Raw genomic sequence first — 27,035 nt, 5'->3', positions numbered from 1 at the left:
TTAGTTGGAGCCTGGTGTTCTAGATCAATCTTTGGCTTCTTATGTGTTAGTAAGATTTCCCTGCCATAATTCCTGACTTTGTTCCCTTTCCATGCATTCCTGTCCAGTGTTCTGTGTTACATCTCTTTCTGTTGTATTCTTGTATAGCTCTTGCAGATCAAGAAAGTCAAGTGCAGAGATCTCACTAATAGAAGCTCCAAAAGATGTTTTCAAGTAATTTGACTTTTGTAGTCAAAATGCCTCACAAATTGATTGATAAAATAACATACATACTATAAATTCTGCCAATCTGCTTGATAATTACTATTATGTAGTTTCTAAAGCAGGGAAAATACTTCTTTGAATTAAAAGAGTTAAAGACCACAGAGAGAGAGTGAAACAAGTTTTACCCTGTACAATGCATTCATAAGATCCCATCTGGAATATGCAGTTCAGTTTTGGGCACCAGTTCACACAAAAGAAATTGAGGATCTGGAAAAAGTGCAGAGAAGAGCAACCAAAGTGATAAGAAACATGGAGGAGCTCTGCTATGAGGAAAGATTAGAGCAACTGATTTTTTTCTCTCCTGAAAATAGGCAATTAAAATATAGGGATGGGAGAACAGTTCGGCCCGAGCATAAGTTCAGGCCAAACTTTTGTTGTTAGGTTGTTCGGCGAACAGCCGAACAAAAGGGTCGTTCGACCGTTTGTTCGCCCCCCCCCGAACTGACCACAATGTATTGCAGCGCTGAACAGTGCATTGCATGCCCTGATTGGCTGAAGCAGTGAAAGTTTCAGCCAATCAGGGCACAGAACACTGTCAGAATTATAATTGGACACTGTCATCATGACTTTATCCAATCAATGGCAGCCATTTTCAGTGTGATTTCGACGTGGAGGAGATAGAACAGGGGTCTGTTCAGTGCTATCGGTTAGTTAGTGTGCTATACTGTGCTGTTTTGCTTCAATTGTGAGTGTAGAATATTAGTTTAGTGTCAGTCTAGGGATAGCTGCTTCCCACTGATCTGTCCGCACCAATGTCAAGCAAGTCTTAGATAACAATGGGGGCGTGGCCATTGGATTATGTCATCTGAAGGCCCCCCTTGTGACGTAACCGCCCGGGGCATGATGGGTCTGTGATGTCAGAAGAGGTGGGGCCTCCGGGTGACATCATCTGATAGCCACGCCCCATCATTATCTAAGAAGTGCTTGACATCGGCGTGGACAGATCAGCGGGACGCAGCATTGGAGGAGGGTCGGCAGTGGCAGAGGAAGAAGAAAACCAGACAAAGAAGACAGGAGAAAGAAGAAGAGCGGAAGAGGAAGATGTGGGAGAAGATGGAGGAAGACTGGAGGAAGAAGCGGGGAAGAAGATATTTTTAATAAAAGACTTGTCAAAAACTGACTACTGTATTTTTTTACACTACACTACTTTTGTTGGTGAATGGGTAGGGGTACAATGTACCCGAAACTCATTCACATAGGGGGAGGCCGGGATCTGGGGGGAACCCTTGTTAAAGGGGGCTTCCAGATTCCGATAAGCCCCCTGCCCGCAGACCCCGAAACCACCGGGCAAGGGTTGTCGGGAAGAGGCCCTTGTCCCCATCAACATGGGGGCAAGGTGTTTGGGGTGGGAGGCGTAGAGCCCCCTGCCCCAAAGCATATACCCCCCCATGTTGAGGGCATGTGGCCTGGTATGGTTCAGGAGGGGGGGCGCTTGCTCATTCCCTCCCTTTCCTGACCTGCTGGGCTGCATGCTCGGATAAGGGTCTGGTATGGATTTTGGGGGGGACCCACGCCATTTTTTTCACATTTTGGTGTGGGGGTCCCCTCCGAATCCTTACTAGACCAAAGGGCCTGGTATGAACCTGGGGGGATCCCACGCCGTTTTTCTTCACAATTTTTTTTTTTTTGCTGGCAATTTTTTTTTTACATTCAGTGTGGAAGCCAGCTGACAGCTAATGATTCATTGGTGGTTAAGGATGCGGTGGCCGGCTTCCCGCCCCCCTGTTTAGCAACCAGCTATATACAATGGAGAAAAATAAATGCAAAATCCCGGCAAAATTGTGGTAAAAACGAGGTACTTGCGTTTTGGATCAAAAAACGCATTAGTGTGAATGGAGCTTAGAAGCATCTTTAACTAATGTCAAAAGCAAGCTGCATTTGCCCATAAAAGCCAGGCTCTTACGCCCTGTACACACGATAGGATTTTCCAATGGAAAATGAGTGATAGGACCTTGTTGTCGGAAATTCCGACCGTGTGTAGGCTCCATCACACATTTTCCATAGGAATTTCCGACACACAAAGTTTGAGAGCTTGCTATAAAATTTTCCGACAACAAAATCCGTTGTCAGAAATTACGATCGTGTGTACATAAATCCGACACACAGTGTGCCACGCATGCTCAGAATAAATTAAGAGACCAAAGCTATTGGCTACTGCCCCGTTTATAGTCCCGACGTACGTGTTTTACGTCACCGCGTTCAGAACGATCGGATTTTCCGACAACTTTGTGCGACTGTGTGTATGCAAGACAAGTTTGAGCCAACATCCATCGGAAAAAATCCATGGATTTTGTTATCGGAATGTCCGATCAATGTCCGACCGTGTGTACAGGGCATTAAAGTGACTCAAAAAAGGACAAATAAAAGCAGCATGTAACTGTACATTCACACTTGCAAATGCACCCTGCCAGCGATTAAATGCGAGAACTCCAGCAGGGCAGTCTGCGTCCAGGACCAATCAGTCACATGTAATCACAGCATGAACAATTACATGTGAGTGGGTGCAAGAGCCTACAATCTCCCATTGCTTTCAATGGGGCTGCCTACACGCAGATAATTGCAGGAACCCCTGCTGGTTTAATGCCCCCATAGGAATAGTATTAATACTTATACAGTTAGCACTAATACAAGTGCTACCAGTGACGGCTACCAGTCTTTGTTCTCTTGCAGACCTACTGGAATTTTCAACATCTGACACTTTGGAATATGTTGGATGTCTGCATCACCTGCTGCATGCTGTTTGTTCTACAAGCTGACTGCTAAGTGCACTAACGTAGCAGCCACAGGGTGGAACCACACTGTAACGCAGGGGAGACAAGCATCCAACTGGCCATGTCGGATGCAGAAGACACTGCAAGAGAGCACAAATTGGAGTTACCAGCAGTTGCCAGCAATATTTTTACTCTTCTTTTGCAAACTGTTTTTTTTTTTTTTTTTACTATTTCTTTTTTTTTTTTTTTTGCGAGAGAATTTAAGGTGAAAGATTTCCAATGCTTTGGGATTAACAGCACCTGGAATAAACCAACGTTCATTATCATTGTTGTTATAAATTAAAATAAACATTTCAGTATTATTATGTGACTGTGTGAAGATGATGATAGATAAAGTTCTCCCCAGCCTAATATCTGTTAATTGTCCAAGTGAATAAAGCCATTCTCACACTTACTGGCTGGCACACTTGAGGCTGACATGATTTGGTGTTGTTATGAAATGTACGAAAACTGAGAAGGTGAAAATCAGATTGTGACTGCCTCATGTTGACTTCACATGGGATGAGTACTGGTGTTATACATATATGTCTAAAGTACAGTGTACTTGCAGCTAAGAAGCATTGTTTTTTTGTTGTACCCCACATGTTATTGCTTAAAAAAAAACATAAAAGTTTACAGTCTTCTGAGAAATTATGAATACCCCATGGAAATGTTTAACTTTTTCAACATATTTAAAGTAAACATTAAATTGTTATTCAAATAATGCCTACATATAAAAGGGATATTCTTGAATAAATAACAAATAGAATAGATATGGTGTGTTTATTCTCATAATATACAGTAAATCAGCCATTCTCAGCCAGGGTTCCTCCAGAATTTGCTAGGGGTTCCTTGAGCTGTGGCTAACTGGCCTCCCATCTGATGGTGCCATCATACATCAAGGTCCATCACCACTTAACAGAGCCAGTAGCATGATATTAATTTTCTTTAAACATTTTGGCAATGGTGGCATTTGAACCACCTCTGTAAGGGGGATATTATTTACACTGACAACCAATGTAGGGGGTATTTTTCTAATGACCCCCAATTGAATATTTTAGCAGGGGTTCCCTGAGGCAAGACAATTATTTTAAGGGTTCCTTTGGGATAAAAAAGGGTTGAGAAAGACTAATCTAAATAAAAAACAAAATTGCAGATTTGTCACATGGAAAAAGAAGTAGACTCCACTTCAAATCCATAAAATTAGATTTAGGTATTCTAGATGATGTGCCAATGAGAAGAACCTGCTTAGGAAGTATAAAGGTGGAATCTGTCTTTTTTAAAGGGTTAGATCCCTTCTCCCAAAAAAAAAAAAAAAAACTTCACATGCAGAAAAGGGGCTACAAAGTGTAGTTAAAAACAAACATCTTTGACTAAGGTTGAATAATGTTCTAGCTATAGATATTTACATAATTCCCAGAAATAGCATCATCCTATCCTTGCTTGTTGTTAGGAAGTTGCTAATATACCCTCTAGAGCCAGATTTAGACATTATGGGGCCTGGGGCACTCAATGGCAGGCACACATTTTTAAAATCTACAACACAATGTCATTCTGAGGTCATGTATGCACACACACACCCACACAAAGTCATAGCGCTCTATGTGTGGTTTACTTGAGCTGCCAAAATTCATTTTTAAAAATGATACAATATATCAGTCCAGTGTAAAAACATTTTACAGATGATGGTTACCAAAATATTACTTCCCAAGATAAATTTAATACAAGAAATGTATTTTGTATTATTTTATTCATATTTATTTTTATTATTTTATATATTTTTTATATTGTTTTCTATTATTTTTGTAAAGAGTGAGGCCCCTTCTGTCGGGAAGCCCAAGGCAGCTGCCCCCTTATAAATGCGGCATTGACACCCTCAGTTGTTACTGCTCATTGCCACCATCACAGGCACAAGCTCTTTCTCCATTTCCATTTCAAACCCTCTTTCATGCACGGTCTTTCTTCCCCATCACAGTAGCTCTGAGCTGATGGAAAAGATTGTGAACTGCACATGTACAGGGTTTGAGTGCTTGCTTTTGTGATGGTTGGGGTTGAACAGTAGCAGCTGAAAGAGTCTTTGCAACATCCTAGCAAGAAGAGAGGATCTCTGGGAGCTTTCAGCTAGGCTTCAGGAGGAGTGTAGATGGCCTACACCAACAGAAAGGGCATTTTTTTTTCTTTTATATGGAGGTGAACTAACCCTTTAAACCTTGAATATCTGGGGTCTGGTGTCTTCTTTGCTAAGGTATCATTAAAAGGGCTTTCTAAGGAGGTTGCAGATGCCTATGAGTCTGGCAAGAGATTTAAAAAGATTGCCAAATTATTTGAAATCAATCCATTGTAAGGACAATAATCTACAAGTGGCATAGATTTCAAACAAGCGCTAATCAGTCCAGGACTGGCTGTCCAAGCAAATTCAACCTAAAAGTTGACCATTTGATGCTAAAATAAGTTTCCAAGGACCCCAAAATGTAATTGTGGGATTTACCTGAAACTTTTGCAACAGTTGGTGTCAAAGTGCACTCATCTACATTTAGAAAGAGTTTGCGCTAATTTAACCTGCAAAAGAGATGTGACAGGAAAAAGTTTTTGACATCAAAATAGGACAATGGAGCAAGACTATGATTTGTTAACATATTGACATAGACAAGGCCGATTAATCAAACATTTTTGGCCACATATGTGAAGACAACTTTTCAGGACTCTCATACCAACTGCTAAGCATAGTGGTAGAAACATTATTGTTTGGGTTATGGATTTCCCTAGTCAAAGCCCCAGTTGAATCCCAATGAAGTATGGTGGAGGGATTTGAAAAGGGCAGTTCATGCAAAGCAACCCACAGACATCTTGCAAGTTAAAGAATTCTCCACGGAGGAGTGGTCAAAATTTTTACTGGGTTGCCCTCACAGACGTCTTATAGAAGTCAATGCAGCTAAAGGGAGCAGTACTAGCTTCTGAGGCCATGGGTATGCCTACTTTTTCCACAGTACACCATTACATCTATTTATATTTATATTGAATAAATTACTAAAAAAGGCAAAATTTCCTTGTGTTTTTATTTAGGTACGCAATGTATAACTTTTATCTGTAGGTACTGTAGGTACTATTTAAATGAAGATCTAACATTTACTCATTTAAATATGTAGATACAGTCCACAATTTATATTGTGTGTACTTCCGTTTTCATATGACTGTACATGGTAATATAAATGACAAAATATACAGTACATAATAATGATACAATATAACGGTATAAAAACCTCAAAAATTCTCCTGATAATGAAAATTCTCCCATAGACTCATATGGGTCAGCCGTTGGAGGCATCCAGGCATTCAGATGTCTTGCCACAAGATGGCAAAATAAATATTTCCATTATCAGGAGCATTTTTGTAAGGTTTTTATGCTGTCTAGGGGCCATTGTTCCACATGCATGATGTTATCTGTAACAAAAGCCTGACCACCAAAGCATCTGTGAAGATTATGCCTATTTTGCCGGCGGTCCTAATGAAGCATAGTGATGTGTGAAACGTGTTGACCATTGTCATTGGTTGAAAAAATATGTTACATATTGTGAATACAATAACAGTCGGTGGCTCTGATAAAACATTATTTGTTTGGCTAAATGCACAAATCTATGATTTATGTGAAGATACAGGTACTTTCTCAAGTGCTGTATTTTAAAGTTACTTAGGTAATTATGCTTTGACCTACTCCTACTGTACAAATTTGGGATTACAGCACTCTAGAAAAGAGTGTATTTTGTACCCTTATTATTAAAGGGTAACTCTACTTTCATGGGGGAAAAAAGAGCAAATAAATAAAAAATAATATAGCGTATACAATTGCGACACAAGTCATATTGTAATTGAATGTTAAATTCTAAAATTAAATGCTACAAAATGATTTTTAATGCAAAAAAAATTATATATAACCCAGTTTTGGTAATATATAAAGGATGATGTTATGCAGAGTAAATAGATACCAAACATGTCACGCTTTAAAATTGCGCACGCTCGTGGAATGGTGACAAACTACGATACTTTAAAAAACATATAAATACTCGCACTATGTTCAATTTGTGAAAAAATCTAATTATTCTGCAGCTGCTGTTCACCAAGTGCTAAATCACCTCACTAATACAATCCCAATACTATAGCACTCACAGATTACACAATGTGCATATATCAAACAGTGCAACAAAAAACAAAAAAATATATATATATTTTTACTATTGCGCAAATAAATTGTTTTAGCGGTACTTCACTATGAGTACTATTTTGTTTTTCATATATAGTTTTTTGTTTTATATATATATATATATATATATATATAAATCAAAAAACTATATATGAAAAACAAAATAGTATTCATAGTGAAGTACCGCTAAAACAATTTATTTGCGCAATAGTAAAAATCCACTTACTGATGTCCTTGATGATGCCCTAGAGGAGGGGCAAAACGCATCAACGTAATTTATGGTTTTGCAACCAACGACGTCACTTCCACCCTCCGTGGAATGCAAGCCAAGCTGCGGCTAACCCAGAAGAGCCCCACAATTGTTTTATGCCTGCTTGTACTTGGAATTCTGTACGTTGATTTTTATTATTGCGCACATAAATAGTTTTATCAGTACTTCACTATGAGTACTATTTAGTTTTTCTGAGTTTGGTGGATATCCCTGTTGCCCTCAAGTTTTTCAAATTTGGAGACCCTATTGAGTGCCAACCAGTGCCCACAATTGCTGCCAATCTGTGCCCACAAGTGCCAACAATCAGTGGCCATTACTGATGCCATTCAGTGCTGGCAATCAGTGCTGCCCATCAATGCCCATCACTGCTGCCCATCAATGCTGATCACTGCTGCCCATCAATGCCACCCATCAATGCCCACCAGTGCCGCCTATCAATGCTGCCTATCTGTGCCCACAAGTGCTGCCTATCTGTGCCCAGTGCCCACCAGTGCCACCCATCAGTCCTGCCTATCAGTGCTCATCAGTGCCAAATGTCAGTGCCACCTATCAGTGTCCATAAGTGCGGCATATTCGTGCCTCCTCATCAGTGCCACCTAATCAGTGCCCATAAGTGCCGCCTCATCAGTGCCCATCAGAGAAGCCTATCAGTGCCCTTCAGTGCTGCCTCATCAGCGCCCATCAGTGAAGGAGAAAAATTACTTATTTACAAAATTTACTCACAGAAACTAAGAAAAACTTTTTTTTTTCCAAACTTTTGGTCTTTTTTTTTTTTTTGGAAAAAATAAAAAACCCAAGAGTGATTAAATACCACCAAAAGAAAGCTCTATTTGTGTGAAGAAAATGATAACAATTTCACATGGTTACAGTGTAGCATGACCGCGCAATTGTCATTCAAAGTGTGACAGCTCTGAAAGCTGAAAAATGGTCTGGGCAGGAAGGGGGTGTAAGTGCCCTGTATTGAGGTGATACGGCACTGCGTCCCTTAAACTGACAATTGTGCGGTCTTGTGACTTCTACATATTTTTGGTAAACAAAATCACAATAAGCATATAATGATTGGCTTGCGCAAAAGTTATAGCGTCTACAAAATAGGGGATAGTTTTTTGGCATTTTTATTTATTTTTATCTTTTTACTAGTAATGGTGGAGATCAGAAATTTTTAGCGAAGGCTGCGACATTGCGGCGGACAGATCGGACACGTTTGACACTTTTTCGGGACCATTGACATTTATACAGCGATTAGAGCTAAAAACAGCCACTGATTACTGTATAATTGTCACTGGCAGGGAAGGGGTTAACACTAGGGGGCGATCAAGGAGTTAAATGTGTTCCCTCAGGTGTGTTTCTAACTGTGGGGGGATGGGACTGACTGGAGGAGGAGACAGATCACTGTTCCTAATAACTAGGAACAGCAGATCTGTCTCTCCTCCCCTGTCAGAACGGGGATTTGTGTGTTTACATACACAGATCTCCGTTCTGGCTCTCGTGCCATGCGCGTCGAAACCCCCGCTGTGCAGTGGGCGCGGGCGCCTGCTAAGGCTCTTAAAGGAGCCGACGTACCCATACGTCAATTTGCAGGAAGGAGCCAACCTGCCGCCGTAAATGTGCATGAGCTGGTCGGCAAGTAGTTAAATATGTCTGTTAGATTGGTTTACACCTCTTTCCTGTCCTAGTGACAATTAAACAGGAAGTGAGGAAAAATCTGCAACAATAACAACTACATATTGTGGTCTGCTGGAGATTTCCCTCCATTTCCTGTCAGTAATAATGTTGTTAGAGCCCCAGATAGCAGTAAAAACTGACAAGGGTTGTAGTCCCTCTCTAATATCCAAAACTGAGAAACAATTTGGCTGAATGTACACTGTAATAGATCACAGCCATGAAATTGCATAATGAAAATGTTTTTGATGTGACCCTAACCATGCCACTAACAAGGATCTACAGTATATATACAGTAAATGTACAGCAGAACCATTTCTGTAATGTACATAATTCTTTTTACATCTATGTTTTGTAATGCATCTGACCACTTTTACTTTTTTTTTTTTGTAGCTGAACAGTGATCAGATTTGATTTTAGCAGGGCAGGAACTGACACTTTTTAACTGCCCCGCATGCTTTACTATTTATAGCCCTTGATTCCCTCGTGATATAAGGCATAGTGAGTTGCAATATACATTGGCTGACTGATTTCTATATTTATGTACACACGGTGAAGCAAAAAATGTAGTCATAGGAAGGATAACCTAATAGCTATTTGTCTGCATTTGCTGTTTGCTTGTAGATGCCTTCTTGGAATCAAAAAATACTCCAGATTGTGTATCAGATTCTGTATCAGCTCATCCAGTCTTTGTTGAAACAAACGTGCTGCTTCTCTTTGTGGTATACAAGAAAATAGCCAGTACACAAAATACAGTATGGGACTTGTAGTTTCACAACAGCTGGCGGGCCGCCAGTTTGAGATCCCTGCCCTAGAGAATAAAATGGCGATCATTGCAAGTTTTTATGTCACACAGTATTTGCACAGCGGTTTTTCAAACGCAATTCTTTTTGGAAAATATACACTTTAATGAAACTTAATGCAAAAAAAAAAATATATATAAAACTCAATTTTTGGTAACATACACTGAGCAAAATCATAAACACAACCCTTTTGTGTTTGCCCCTATTTATCATGAGCTGAACTCAAACATCTACGACTTTTTCTATGTACACAAAAGGCCTATTTCTCTCAAATATTGTTCACAAATCTGTCTAAATCTGTGTAAGGCCCCTTTCACACGATCGGACCGTTCAGGTCCGCCTGTCAGTTTTGACGGCGGACCTGAACGGGCGCTCCATGTTAGCCTATGGAGCGATGGATGTCAGCGGAGACATGTCCGCTGACATCCAACCCCGTCCGATCCGCTAAAAACAGACGGATGGCCCTACGTCTAGATCCGTCGCTGGTGGATCGGATCGGGTGAGATCTGATGAAAACGGACATGCTGTCTGTTTTCATCCGATCCCTCCCATAGGCAGCAGCGGTGTCTGACAATGAGTCAGTGAGCAGAGAGGGACCTGTCATCCGCCGGCTCAGCGGAGATCAAAGGAGAGATCTGCCGCTGAGCCGGCGGACTGAGGCGGGCTCCGTGGAAACGGAGTCCGCCTCGTGTGAATGAGGCCTTAGTGAGCACTTCTCCTTTGCTGAGATAATCCATCCACCTCATAGATGTGGCATATCAAGATGTTGATTATTATTTATTATACAGGATTTATATAGCACCAACAGTTTATGTAGCGCTTTACAACTTGAGGATAGATAGTACAAATACAATACAGTTTAATATAGAATCAGAGGGCCCTTGGTTGCTGAGGATTCCCACTTAGTTGCTAGGGGTTCCCACTTTGTCCCACCCTTCTCCCGCTTGCTTGTTACTTAATGACCAGTCCATTTGTGTTTTTGTATTTTATTTTGGAACTTGGATGGGAGAAGGGATGAGTGGGATACTCTAACTGGAACTATTCACAAAGGATAAGGACATCTCTCACTTGGCCTCATCGGATTGGTAGTAGAAGCAGTCACACTGCTTTAACCATATATCCAAGTGTATGGAAGGGTTAAGTCTTCTTTCTCTCATTAGCAGCAGACTTGATGCAGTAAATTATCTTCAGGACACTCTCTAGCATCCCCTTTACTGACACCCATCCACTGACTCTTCTAGCTGAAGGGGGCGGCTCTCACTCAACAGGCCCCAAAGACACAGATCTGTATTGACAGTAGGTAGAATCAGATCCTTTCTGTGTCTCCCTTCCGGTCAGCTCGGCAGAACCTCTGGGTTCAGCTTCTCTCTCTCTCTAGGCTCCTGGGTCGACCACCCAGGGCCACACGGCCTCCTCCGTGGAGGAGAGAGCAGCCGCCCCTTCCCTTCTGGACTCTGTTCCCCGGCTCAACTAACTCTGAGCACATGTATTCTGGCTTTATATACAGTATCCCAACATGCAATGCAGCACTTTTCCTCTGCCAATTGCAAGGGCTGTAACAAAGCCTGTGCACTCACTTGTCAAGTCCCCTCCCACTGTCTAATATGGCTCTCTATTGGACCAGTAAGGGACAGTTAGAACAAGCTGAGCTGCGCCTGAGTACAATGAGCAGACCTAACCAATAGATCCTGCTCCCTGGTAGGCAGAGAGCACTCTAAGTTTTACCTGACCATCCTCCTGGTAAACAGAAAGACCAAAAACTATATTCTCTTCTAACACCTACCTAGGAGGGTACTCAACTATTAACATGTTTATTTCTGAAAGCATTCTTACTTTACAGCATTTAATCACACCTGCCTAAAACTTTTGCACAGTACAGTATATACAGTATATATATATATATATATATATATATATATATACCTAATCTAATCTACCTTTATGACAAAATCTCTTCCTTGCCCTGCCCTGACCGTAGCTATTTCTGTCTGCAACAGCTTGCTCTCATCCTCCCTTGGCACGTACTTCCCTCATCCCTCATAGAATCAGGCACCTACCATTACAACCTTGGCAAACAGCCAAGACCAGAAGTCTCAAAACACATAGGGGGTTATTTACTAGAGGAAAGTGCACTTGGAAGTAAAGTTGCTGTAGATCCAAGAGGGACATGCAAGGAAAATAAAAAACAGCATTTTAGCTTGCACATGATTGGATGATAAAATCAGCAGAGCTTCCACTCCTTTCAGATCTACCCCTTAGATTTAGAGCGACTGCACTTTCAGTGCACTTTCAAGTGCACTTGCAGTGCAAAGTGGATTTTCCTTTCGTAAATAACCGTCATAGTCATGGTCTTGAGCAATTTCTGCTGCCACACTGCCAAACAGATCTACAGATTAACAACACATCATCCAGTCCTTGTCAACTCTTTTTTGCCTTTAACTCTCTACTTTTTAGTCCTCCACTGTCTCCACCCACTAACTTACTGACTGCCCCGGAGATTGCCAATCATATCAAAAATGAAATTGAAGCAATTCATGATAAGCTCTTCAATACCCATATATCTCCCTCACCTAACATGCCATGTCTACCACTACATTCAATATTTCTGTGTTTTTAACCCTGTTACTATAGAAGCGGTTGGTTGATTTCTAACATCCACCAAATTTTCTGCCCCCTGGACCCTATTCCCTCACAACTACTATGGTGACTCTCTTGCTCTATTCTATGTTCTCTAACCCACGTATTTAATCCTTCTCTCTCCACTAGAATATTCTCCAACCCTTAAAAACATGCATTGGTCTCTTAAAAGGCCCTTGCTGGACCCCAACAGTATGAGTGTGAACAACCCAAGACTCATCTCATTTTTCCTGTTTACCTCCAAACTAGTAGAACACCTAACCTAAACCTCCTGAGCTAACAACTTACTGATAACAACCTTACTGACCCCTTTCAGTAAAGGCTTTCACCTGCAACACACCACAGAAACGGCCTTACTAAAGCGCACTAATGACTTACTATTAATTGTCAGTGGCCGCTACTCTATACTTGTACTCATGGACCTTTCTGCTGCCATTGATACAGTTGACCACATGATGCTCCCTTAAAAACTTCACTCCCTTGGGCTCCATGTCTCTGCCCTTTGCTAGTTCTCCTCTTACCTACCTCACCCTTCTTCAGTGCCGTACAACTTTATCTCCTCCCATCCTCTTCCTTTTTCCAAAGGGTACCTCCAAGGTTTAAACCTTGGACCCTTTATATTCTCTATCTACACCTCTTCATTGGGTCAGCTTCCCAAGACTACCAATACCCCTTCTATGTTGACTAATTTAGTGACATCTGTATAGTTGTCACACCACTTTCTCAATCTCAGCCTCTCCCATCTTCTGGAACTCTCTACCCCAATCTGTCTAGCTATCTCCTACTGTATTCACTTATAGGCAATCCCTGAAAACTCATATTTTCAGGGAGGCCTATCCCCCCTCCAAGCCTCACAGTTATTACCTTTTTTTTATCACTTGACCCTCCCTTTTAGAGTATAAGCTCTCACATGTAGGACCCTCTGAACCCTCTTGAATTGTATCATAAACGTACTGTCTCCTGTTATTTTGTAGAGCACCGCGCTAACTGATGACACAATATAAATCCAGTATAAAATTAAGGAAGTATAGCCAAAGGTATTTTGGCTATACATCTCCTATAGATCACAGAAGTGCAGTTCATTCTGCACTCCTGTGATCTGTTTTCAGTCGACAACAGGCTGAAGTCTGCTGTCAGCTGAGGTCACAGGCTCTGAAAAGATCCTTTATGGTCAGGATTCACCCAGAAGCCTGGACCGACAACTGGCTCAGTCTCTCCGCGATCTGAGCAGTCCCCGGCTCTCTGCTAACAGAATGCTGAGAACTGAGTGATCATCAGTGTTTGATCGCTCAGTTCTCAGGGCAGAGCCTGCGGGGGACAGATGGGGGAGTATAAATGTATTTTTTTTTTTTGAACATGCTTCTCTTTTAACGATAATGATAATATTTTGTACTATGCTTTAAAGACATATATTTTAGGAACCATTTTACAAATATTCAAGTCACCTCTGTTTTACCTGTGTATTGTATATACGAATATGCATGTATTTATTCATATATGCTGATGTATGCATGTATAATTATTATTATTATTATTATTTCCCAAAGTGCAAGAAATACATTCCATCCTGACCTCTGCCTCCAAAGGATTAATAATGCATTTTCTTTCAGGGTTGCTTTATCATCACCTCTGCGGTTTGCTGGTTTGAAGTTTGAGAAAGTGTATGACAGGCAGGAAAGGAAGGGGTGTATTTGGAAAACAGTAAATTTTGCCTCAGGCCACCAATTTGTCTGGCAAGATTTTACACAGGAAAAAAACCCCTACCTAGTCAGTTCAGTTCTAAACAAAATTGACTGAATGGTGGTTACTGCTGACCTAAAGAAAAACCTACTGCAAAGGAACTGAATTCTCTTGTGCTGGCCAAATACAAAATAAGAGGTGAGTACATTGCACCACATGAGACCATTGCATCACACAAGTTTTGTTAGCACCGTTAACCACTATTTAACATGCTCAATGTGCCCAAAAGTGATATAAGTATGTGGAAAGATCTGTTGCAACCAGGGCCGGTGCTAGACTATTTTGCACCCAAGGCAAGACCAGCTACTAAATTTCATCCAGACCTGTTATTTAAATGGAAGCTTTTTTTTTATTATTAAATAGATATATACATTTTTTTCCTGAACAAAAATACATTACAGGTAGAATTGCATCAGTTTAAGAAAAATCTTAAACAATTATGCTCCTTTGCATTTTTTTTTTTTGTCTCTATGGTCAAAATGAACATTGATATGACTACACTAACCATTGGAAAATTGAATGAACATTCAGAAAATGTTTGAATAAAATCCATGGGCAGCTTTACAAATCCTGTGGCTTTGTGTCTAGGTGATCTTGAAGAGTGCAAAATCTGGTTTAGTTCTGCAAAGCAACCAATCAGCTTTCAGGTTTTATTGTCAGAGATAGATTTTTCACACTCCGGCTTTAATAAATCAACACCACAGTGCCTTAGATGATCTCACACTGCAGATACACAGCTATTATTCAACAGATATTCAAGGCCAAAAGTAGAGTTTTTTAAGGTACTGCTTAGCAAAAATAAATACACTTTTTCTAGTTTTGGATAGAGTGGAGAAGGATTAGAATGCTGTCAGTTTTTACTGCTACAAAGATTTACCCTCGCTTTGTGACCTTTGTTAGATCCCTTGCTGGAAACTGACATCTTCTCCCTGGGCTTCGTTCAAGTGCCGGTCTTTGGCTGTCTTGATTGGCCAGTGGGGAATGACATGACTCCCAAGCCATTTATCCCATCCCACAGGCACAGTGACAAGAATGTAAAATATCACCTCAGAAAAAAACCTAAAGTGATCAGCAGCGCTTATATAATAAACAATATAATACAAAAAAGTGAAAAATGAATGGAAGTTCAGTGACAAAAGTCCATATGTAACCATAATAATGCTAAAGAATGTCCATAAAGCACAAAATAATCCTCCAAAAGGTGATAAAGTCTTCACACTACACCAGGGGGGTTATTTACGAAAGGCAAATCCACTTTGCACCGCTAGTGCACTTGAAAGTGCACTGAAAGTGTACTTGGAAGTGCAGCCGCTCTAAATCTAAGGGGTAGATCTGAAATGAGTGGAAGCTCTGCTGATTTTATCATCCAATCATGTGCAAGCTAAAATGCTGTTTTTTTTATTTCCCTTGCATGTCACCCTCGGATCTACAGCGACTTTACTTCCAAGTGCACTTGCAGTGCAAAGTGAATTTTCCTTTAGTAAATAACCCCCATAGCATTTCTCTGCATTTTAAAAATGTACATGATAGAGACCAGTCACTGCTACAGTTCTGTGGCATTCATAGGGTCTTCTATAATTGGGGGGGTCCAATATCGTAAGGAATCTGCAGTTGTGCTCATAAGTCCTGGCAGAATATATGATTTCTTGGCCATTTTTCAGAGAATATGAATGATAACACAAAAACTTTTCTTTCACTCATGGTTGGTGTTTGGATGAAGCCATTTATTATCAATCAACTGTGTTTACTCTATTTACCTGACCGTGGTTTGGTTTCAACAGAACCCCTAATTTTCCACTTCTTGATTAGAGTTTGAACACTGCTGATTGGCATTCTCAATTCCTTGGATATCTTTTTATATCCCTTTCCTGTTTTATACAGTTCAATTACCTTTTCCCGCAGATCCTTTGACAATTCTTTTGCTTTCCCCATGACTTAGAATCCAGAAACGTCAGTGCAACACTGGATGAAAGATGCAAGGGTCTGTCAGGTGTCCAGAAACTCATTGACCTTTTATACACACACACTAATTACAAGCAAACAGATCCCAAGTGAGGATGGTTACCTTTAATAGTCATTCAAACCCCTTTGTGTCAACTTGTGTGCATGTTATCAGGCCAAAATCACCAGGGTATGTAAACTTTTGACCAGAATCATTTGGGTAGTTTCTGTTGTGATTATGATTTAAAATGAGTAAACACAGTTGATTGATAATAAATGGCTTCACCCAAACACTAACCACGACTGAAAGAAAAGTTTTTGTGTTATCATTCATATTCTCTGAAAAATGGCCAAGAAATAAATTCTGCCAGGGTATGTAAACTTCATTGGCACAACTGTATATTAAACAAGAGACTAAATGGATTTTTTTTATTAAATACACTCACACAGAATGGATTAAATATTGAATTTGATTTAAATTGTTTCATCAGTGATGTTTAGTATTTTATTTTTTCTTGCCAGTATTTATTTTTTCTTGCCAGTATTTTTTGATACTCGGACCTACTGTTTTTAAGATATATTATATGCTTGTAGATCATGTTTTTATTTATTTTTATATAAAAATTTGAATGATGCCTAGATAGGAGGAGTGACACCTTCTAAGTTTGCATTAAATCTAGTGCTGTTGTCACTCTTACCGTTGCTTTGAGGCATTTTAGTACGTGTGGCTCTGCTACTCCAGTTATTCTGGTAGCTCTGTGTGACTGAGAGATGGGTGTGTAGGTGGTAATCATTTGCATGTCAAGATTACGAAACGCATCGGTACATGGCTGTGCAGTAACTAGTAGAAAGACTTTACTACAACGAGGAATGTCCAAGCTGAATTGGCAGGTATATCGGCAGTGTGGTGAGATATTGCCGGCTGGATTGTCACTTCTAATTCCTTCAGCGATATGGTTGACACTTTTATTCTAATTTTATTCATATATTTTGTAATTGCAATAGATGAAGGTTTTATTTGAATAAACATTGGTGTGTTTGACGTTATCACACTAGTGGAGCTTTTTCTTTGTTATCTCTTCCCATATGATTGCGTCCACCCATCCATTCTGTGTGGAGAGGAGCTGATCGTTGGCTTAACCCCTTTTGGGTAATTTGCTGTTGCCGAACAAGAGAGTGCAAGGCAATATTTTTGGTAAGTTCAACACTGATGGAAGGTGGGCTGCGAGACACACATGGTATAGTGAGAAGACTTTATCACCCTTTGGAGGATTCTTTTGTGCTTTATGGACATTCTTTAGGCACTATTATGATTTTATACGGACTTTTGTCACTGAACTTCCATTCATTTTCACTTTTCTGTATTATATTGTTTATTATATAAGTGCTGATCACTTTAGGTTTTTTCTGAGATGATTTTACATTTTAATTAATTACAAGCAGCTGCTATTTTACTTTGTTTGGTTTGAGGTTTTTTTATCCTGAGTGCAACGGTGAACAAGTGATTATCATTGGTTCTTTTTTACAGTGCCAATAATTACACAAAGCTGCCATTACAGAGATTCAACCTAACTGTCTGTCCTGTTGACAACAGGTTGACCAGACAGGAAATAAGAAAACAATTCTCTACCAAAGCCCTGAATAGACAAGCTTTATAACCCTTCCTTGCTCTTTCCAAAGCTAAAAAAAAGGTTCTGGCTAAACATGCACTTTAACCTTTCTATATTTCCCCCAGAAGATAATAATCTTCACCTTTTGAATACAGGTCCACTTAAGTTTAGCAGTTATTTTGCCTAGTAATTGTAATGCAGCTGTGCACATTTTGCTTTAAAGCAGAACTACAGTTGGTTGTTAGATTCCTTGCCAGGTGTGGACACCTCCTTCATGGGCTTCTTTAAGGTGCCGGTCTTTGGCTGTCTTGATTCTCACACATGTCCACGGGATTGTTCATCTTGCCAGACAGGCACTCTGCCAAGAATATAAGTTGAGCTGTGCATGCGCATCTCAGCGTACATTGAATAGACAATAGTGAATAGGCAGGTAACTCTCTGGTTTAGTTCCATTTTATTAACATTTCAAGAATTTACAGGTTGTTTGGGTCTCAGAATTGAACATAAATCAATGACGTGGAGACTTTCCATAACATAACATTCTATTACATAAAAACATGATAAATAGCAAGATGTCATTCCCTAAGTGTGAAATCTGACCATCACTGTACCAGTAGCCACATATTTGTAGTACCTGGCCCTTTTGTCTCTATAATACATTATGAAAGCTTACAGAGAGCCTGGGGTTGTATCTGAAGATCATATGCACTTGCTGCCACAGAAGTGGCTCTCCGGGCTGAAGGGTTAATCAATTTGTCATTGTTTTCTCTCTCACCAATTGTTCATAACTGGAGAGCTTTTAAAGTGCCATAGATCCTGATGTCCCAGTGTCATAATGTGACACTAATAGTTACATTCGGCTCAGCGAGCCAGCTCTGGGAGATGGATTGCTTTCCATGCACCAATTATAATCTGTCCATCTAAGTGATAAAGAGGGGGCGGTAATGGTGGGAAAAGGAGGACTGCTAAACTGAGCCCCTTCTCTGTCTCTATGTAAAGAGATAGATTTGACACCAGTATAGCTCCGATTTCTATTTACTATTAGGTGTGAGCTTGTACTGTCTGAAACAGTTAAGATATTTATTAATTTCAGTTAATATTTATTATTAATTTCAGTTTTCAAAGGTTATGAGGTATCCTACTCCTTGAACAGTATAGACAGATTAACTTTAAAGTGAATATTTCAAGTAAATGTTTTACTTATCCAGTGCTTAATGCTATGCTGTCTCTTGAAACTTACGCAAGTTCTCCATTGACAACCAGTTCAATAATGTCTTGCTTAAAGCAGCTTCTTGCTGATTTATGACTGGCTTTTTCAAAATGAGTAATATTCTGTGTTACCTAATTCCTGACATTGCTGCATTTAGAAATCCATGAAGTGCTTTTTCTACTTGGCTCCACCCAGGGAAGGACTGAATACCTTTGCCTGGGGGAGACAACTCAACTAATTGACCCTTCCATGGTACAGGGTTAAAGTGTACCATGTAAAGTCTGCTATGGTTCCACAGTGAATAGTGAGCATAGTAAAGGTGGCTGTTCCAAAATGATATGGTTTATAAAGACATCTTTCAGCATCGGTTTCCATTGTGCCACTTGACATTCTGTTACATGACATCTCAGAGCTGCAAAGGATGTTGGGGCTGGAAGACTTCCCATTGTCAGATGCATATGATCACAGGTATCAGGAAAACCGAGTTCATGCCTGTGCTCAAAGAACTCAGAATGGTCTCCAGAACTTTGCACAGAAACTGCATGCACATTTGAATTGACTTTGGCATCCAGTGGCCAGTTTAATGCACTGCAGGACCCAAGATCATTACTGAGGGGTCGTCAGCTCCTGCGACCTGTGACCAGACTCTGCTTGTTCCTGTGATATACCCAGTTTGCCTTCTGACTATGTCTGATCTCGATCCCTCCAGTACCTGACCTCTGGCTTGCTTCTTGACTCTGCACCTTGCTTATCCCTTAAGCCAGGGGTGTCAAACAGAGTGCAGAGTCCAGGAGTGAGCTACATACAAAGTGCAGAGTTCAGGGGTGCGCTATGCATAGTGTGCAACCCCAACCCCCCCAAAGCTTTCTCACATATCTCTCTCCTACCTGGTCCGTCTCTAGTACCTCCTTGTGTAGGCAGCTCTGCCTCGCTTTGCAGGAAGTGCGTTCTCTCTCAGATGCATGCAGGGATCTGTTAATTCCAGAGAGCAAAGCTGTCCCATGTAAACACAGAAGGCTTCTTTGTTTACAAGTGACAGTGGGAAGCGGAAGTGGTGGGTGAGAACTGGAGGTAGCGGAAAGAAGTTCTGCTATGTTCCGGCTGCAAAACTGGGTGGAAAGGCCACATGACAAGGCCTGGTGGGCCGCGGGCCTTATATGTGACATATGTGCCTTAAGCTCATCGTCTGTCCATGTGATACTGACCTTGGCCTAGCTCCTGTTTATGCTCTCATATTACAAATCTGTACCTCTGCTGCCCACTCGTTGCCAACTTTGCCTGTCTGACCACATTCCTGCCTCCTGCCTCAGGAAGCCCTGTGATGACATCCAGTACGAGTTACTGTTCTTCAGCTTCTACGTCATCACAAGATCCAGTTCCTCTGCTAGCCAGGGCTCACTACAGAGACCCTACACTTCATGTTCCTTTGTATTACCTTATTATTGGACACTGCCACCATGGAGAAATTTAACCTATCAAAAAAGGGCTTAATTTCCCTTATTTTCTATATAAAAGACCAGTGGCCACTGTGCTTGCTCAATCCTTGGACCACTGGTGTTGTAACTTCCTAGTTGTAGTCTATTTTTTACCAGTGGCAACATAACTACATCACTGCTGGCTGTAGAGGGAGAACCGGAACATCTCCATCAAAACCCACTCTCACTGCCTAAATTTATTGACAAGCCAGGAGACCCCTGATGTGTAATGCCAACTCACTCCTGGTCAAATCCCATCTGCCTTGATGTTCATAAGCAGCCATCTATGATGGGATTTGCAATTTGTTCAAGTCCATAAGAAAATCCATACACTTAATAAAGGGTGTGACAAGTAAAAATGGTATTCAACTCCGTGGCTACCAGTGTTCAAGAAAAACTGCAAAGCGTTCCATCCACATGAAAAGTGAGTAGCCTCTTACCAGATCTGATGGATCCCTATTACAGAGATCAAGGGAGCTTATGCCAGGATGATCACAGGTGTGGAGATTTCAAACAGCGTGTCATGATACACTTGCAGGGATGAGCAGATCTGATGGATCCCCATTACAGAGATCAAGGACAACGCGTTTCCACACGTTTCCAAATTACCATTTCCCAGTAGACAACAGTTGTGTGGAAACACGTCAGATCGGAGAATACTTGCAACGCTATCCATCTAGTTGGCAGACTGACACCGCCACTAGAGATATCATTCATGCTGGAATTTGTTAACCTTTATATAAGTTCATCTATATATTTTTTAAATAAAATTGGTTGATTTACACTATGAGGCTTTTCCTTTTTCATATATGATGTTTGAACACATGGAGCTCATCCCTGCAAGTGTATCAAGACACGCTGTTTAAAATCCCCACACCTGAGTGCGCATGCGCGAGAGCTCCGACATGGCCACCTGAGCCAAGAGCTCCGCTCCACCCCGGACCGCCGAGCCGCACACTAGCCGCCACAGCCCGCTAACGGGCGACACAACACCCTCCCCAGGTAGGGGAACTGCCGGGGATCAGAGGGAGATGTCTGGGCCCCAGGCAAGACGAGATCTTGGCCCCCAATTTGCCTCGGCGGGAGCGGACGGGAGTCCCAAGATGGCCGCCAGCACGGACGGACCGCTGCATCAGGGAGGCATCCACTCCAGGACTCCAGAGTGCAGGCCAGTATTAACCCCTCCGACCCTGACTTACGCTCAAGCAGCACAGGGACCCTCTCAAACTCCACATATCCCTCCGCACGACCACACAAAGAGCCAGGCCTCAGCAAGGTCCCCCTCAGAGACGCTGTCCCTCTCTCAACAAGAGATATTCTCACAGGCCCTCCCTGCACAGGCCCAAATACCTGCTCCTACAATGCACCAATCTGGATTCTCAGTATCCGACCTCACAGCAATACAGGAAGCCATGTTTGTTAAATTCTCATCTCTTTTGGAGAAAGGACTGGCTAACACAGCTAATCAGATCACCAATACTATTAAAGCGGACCTGTCCAATTTAGGCGCCAGAATTGAAGCCATTGAGGACAAAGTGGAATCCACAACCGCTAGAACCAACCAAAACTCTGCTCACCTTAGGACCATTCAAGATCAACTAGAAATGGCCCTTTCCAGGATCGACGAACTCGAGAACCGGTCTAGGAGGTACAACTTTCGGATAAGAGGCCTTCCGGAAACCTTTTCGGACATACCCTCCACGGTCCAGGACATCATAACAGCCCTTATTCCCAACATTCCCCCCCAACGTCTTGAACTGGACAGGGCACACAGGTCTCTTGGACCCCCCAGACAAGATGGCTCCCCAAGGGACATCATAGTCAAGCCGCACTTCTATGCGGTTAAGGAAGAGGTCATGCGCCAATCTCGTCTAAAGCCTACGCTACAGCACCAGGGTCACCAGATCCATATTTTCGCTGATCTCGCACCTAAAACTATTCAAAGACGCAGAACACTTAAACCCCTTCTCACGGTCCTCTCGCAACGGGACATCAAATACCGTTGGACCTTCCCCTTCGCTGTTAAGTTTTCCATCCAGGGCAAAACCCACTCATTCGCTACCCTACAGGAAGGGGAGAGGCTTTTACTAGGTCTCAGGCTGATATCCCAGGAAACTCCAATGGACTTTACGTCTGCTTCCTCGGGCTCTACTAAACGACCACCTCCAGGCAGCCCGGTATCCCCACTATGGTCGAAGGGCCCTTCCAAGAAGAGCAAGGAGGGGAAACCCCCCTAAGACTGACTCACCCACCTTATCTCTTCTCCCCAGTCTCTCCAGAGTCATTCTCGGGATTGTTCTTCCTCCAAGATGATGGAGCAGGAGCTCCAATACCTTCCTACGTCTTACGGACATGGTATCCCCCACTGCTTCACTTTCTTAGATTCTCACTGTGATATACACCGTTTTCTACATCTATCGTCTCTTCCTGACACAGAAGACCTACACCAATCACTCACCTCCTTTTTCCCCAGCACGCCGACTGCAACAACCAGCTAAATTGGCTGACAACCGCCCTAGAAGAAGAAGACTACTACAAGAAATTCAATTCTACAAGAAAACCAAGATACCTCTCTCATAAAGAGCAGATTAATGGACTAAAATTGGGGCATCGGTTTTGCTAGGCCAAATCTTAGTTCATTTAGAAAACTTGGTATACCTGTATTTCCCATTACCCTTCCCCTTTTGCAGGTGTAGGTCAGATAGACTAGATAGTTGAGGACTCTCTAGTTATGGGGAGACCCCCAGGCTTTTCCCCTCACATGGGCAGTTGGGGGGGGATACCCAGGGGATTAGAAGGGGGCGAGACCCTCAGGTTCTTGTTGATTTGTTCCTACCTGGGTAGATTTATGTCACAGGCATAGAGATCCCTGATAATTAGGCTTTTGTTGCAGTTATTCTTTTAACAATTGTTGTGTGTTTAGTTTATAGTTCAATTTTGACAAACCAAGGGTCCGGGGTGGACCACTTGTGCCTCTACTCGATTCCAGAGAACCGTTGGTGTCCTCTGGTATCGGCACTTCTGACGCCCAACAGGGCAGTCAGAAGTAGTTCATTGGGGTTAGAGCGGATTTGGATCCGCATAAACACAAGGGTAGCTTTATAGTACCCATGTCTTTGTTTTTCTCTTTAGTGTTTTGTAAGTATTTAATCTCTTTCTTCCTCATCTCACCCCTTTTCTCTCTCCTAGCCAACCCGGGGGGGGTACCCCTCCAAGCACCAGAATTGCTCCTAGGACGGCTCAACACAATCTGGCCGACATTCAATATCAAAAGACCCCCAAGGGTAAGTGACTGCGTGATTTCCAGCTTCTATTCCCTCTGCTCCTATGGCTGACCTCACCGTGAAGGATAAGGACCTCAAGATTGGTTCTCATAATGTCCAAGGCCTTAATTCTCCAAGGAAAAGGAGATTAGCCTTTGATCATTATAAATCACTGAGGTTTGATGTGATGCTCCTGCAGGAGACACATTTCCACTCCCGGTACACCCCCAAGTTCCTACACTCACACTTTCCGACATTTTATCTAGCGAACGCCACCAATAAGACGAAAGGGGTTGCTATTCTTTTCTCTAAAAACTGCAAATTCTCATTCCTCTCTGACTTTAGGGACCCAGAGGGCAGATTCATTTTGGTGAAGGGTACCCTGGAAGGCGTTCTATATTCTTTTGTCTCATACTATACCCCAAATAAGGGCCAAGCGGCGTTTTTCCAGGACCTCTTCTCAACCTTGAACCCACTCCTGGAAGGCAAAGTAGTTATGGGGGGGGACTCAAATGTTGCATTTGGTCAGGGTCTGGACAAAACCAGGCCCCTTAAAAACCAACTCACACGCCCCACAAAACTTAGCACGAGGATCGCCAAAATGGTCCATTCGCAGGGGCTAGTAGATATTTGGAGGGAATTGAACCCCAACAAAAAGGACTTCACACACTTTTCCGCTCCTCACCAATCGTACGCTAGGATTGACCACATCCTCACCCAGACAGCTCTTATTCCTCTGTCAACCAAAGCAGCAATTCTGGACACAGCATGGTCTGATCATTCCTTGGTTGCCCTGACCCTACAAAATGTCCTGTCTGGGCGGGGAGGTTTCTACTGGCGACTAAACGAATCCCTGTTAGCCGACCCTAGCTTGGTTCAGGAAATTGCTAAAGCTATTAAAGAATATTTCCACTTAAATGACGTGGATAATATCGACCCCGAAATCCTGTGGGCAGCCCACAAGGCAACCATTCGAGGAGTCATAATTAGACTAGCGTCCAAATTTAAGAAGGAACGATTGATTGACATTCAGAAGCTTGAAAAATCCTTCCTCCAACTAAAAGCAGAACATAAAAAACACCCATCTAAGACCCTTTTGGGTAAACTTGATGCCACCAGACTTGAGCTGAATCTCGCCTTAACGGCTAAAGCAGAGAAGACTCTTCGATGGTCTGGAGCCAAATTTTATTGCCACAGGGATAGATTCGGCTCAATGCTAGCTTCTAAACTCTCACCTAAATTTCGCTCTAGTTCCTTCCCCAAATTGAGGATAGCAGGTCAACCCCCAACAGCAAATCCAAAAAGTATCATGTCTGCTTTCCACGATTTTTATTCTTCACTCTACAGCCCGCCTCTTTCTGAGAAAGGCTCCCTAGTAAATGATTTCTTATCGCAGCTACAACTCCCATCACTATCCAGGGACTGTAGAGACTTAATGGATGCCCCCATCACGGAAGATGAAATCAGGGAAGTTATAAAAAGCCTTAAAACCGCCTCAGCCCCAGGGCCAGACGGCTTCTCAGTCCCTTACTATAAGGAATACAGCGCTATCCTAGCCCCGTATCTAGCAAAGTTTTTTAATTCTAAAAAGTCAGGATCCCCTCTGGAATCTCAACTAAACACAGCTTTCATCTCAGTGATCCCCAAACCCAACAAAAACCACGAGGAAGTTGAGAACTACAGACCCATCTCTTTAATTAACAATGACCTCAAAATTCTCACTAAAATTCTTGCCAATCGCCTCTCCTCCTTTATCAATCACTATGTACACAAGGACCAAGTTGGTTTTATACCCGGTAGGCAAGGACCAGACCAAATAAGGAGAGCTATAGATATAGTATCCATCCTTCAATCTAACTGGGAAGGGGGACCGAAACAGAAAGGTATGATCCTCTCGTTGGATCTCCACAAAGCATTCGACTCGATCGAATGGCCTTATCTCTTCTTCATACTAGAAAAATGGGGCTTTGGACCCAACTTTTTGGGAATACTAAAATCTTTATATTCCTCTCCCAAAGCGGTGATACGCCTACAAGGCCAATACTCTAAAACTCAGACCATCGCAAGAGGAACTAGGCAGGGATGCCCACTTTCCCCCCTAATTTTTGCCATAGCCATCGAAACAATAGCAATAGCAATAAGAGCAGATCCCAACATCCAAGGAGTTGCCTGCGGTGACCAGGTCCACAAATGCGGGCTGTTTGCGGACGATATGCTCCTTTTCCTCACATCCCCAACCACCTCCCTTCCAAACCTTTGCGGGCTTCTGAAAGAGTTTTCAAGGGTTTCTGGGCTTAAGGTCAATTATGCCAAATCTTCAGCCTTGAATATCTCCCTTGACCCAACCTTAGTGGCATCCCTGCAGAGTTCCTTTGATTTCAAATGGAGCGATTCTTACATTGACTATTTAGGGATAAGGCTCACAGCGAAAACTGAACTCCTTTATGCATCCAACTTCCCTCACACTTACCGCAAACTAGAGACAGACTTATCCAAATGGGCCAAGGGGGGGTTATCTTGGTTAGGGAGGATTCATGCCGTCAAGATGAACTTGCTCCCCAGAATTCTCTACCTATTTAGAGCCATTCCAATCAACATCAATAGGGAACATTTGAAATCGTTCCAATGGAAAATAGTAAAATTCATTTGGGGAGGGAAAGGGTACAGACTACAACAGAGCACTTTATACTTAAGTAGAACCCAAGGGGGATTAGGCCTTCCGCATCTATTATGGTATTTTCAATCGGCCAGATTAGCTCAGATTTCGACGGTATATGCGAAAGCGGAGAGACCGGACTGGATAATGATTGAGAGACAGGCAGTCCCCTCTTTTACTATCGATTTTCTATTGTGGGTTCCCCCTAAGAAACGTCCCCCCATTCTATCCCCAATCCTCTCGCAATCCTTTCAGATGTGGGATTCTCTAAGAAACCTTCCAAACTTAACTTCCTGCAAACAACCACTGGCTCATATATTCAATAATCCTGACTTTCCCCCGGGAACCGACATTAAAGCATTCCGTTGGTGGCTGAACAAGGGGATGTACCGGATCGGACACTACTTCACATCAATGGGGCCTTTAACCAGGGCCTTCTGTGTGAGTCAGTTGGAGATGCCTGATTCTGAGAACTTTCGCTTTCAGCAGATCAGACACTTCCTCACACATAGAGGTAAAGACAATCCATCTAACCACTCATTCACCCCTTACGAG

This window comes from Aquarana catesbeiana, linkage group LG02 (assembly GCF_042186555.1).
Source record: "Aquarana catesbeiana isolate 2022-GZ linkage group LG02, ASM4218655v1, whole genome shotgun sequence".
NCBI classification, from domain to species: domain Eukaryota; kingdom Metazoa; phylum Chordata; class Amphibia; order Anura; family Ranidae; genus Aquarana; species Aquarana catesbeiana.
This window is presented reverse-complemented; position numbering follows the sequence as displayed.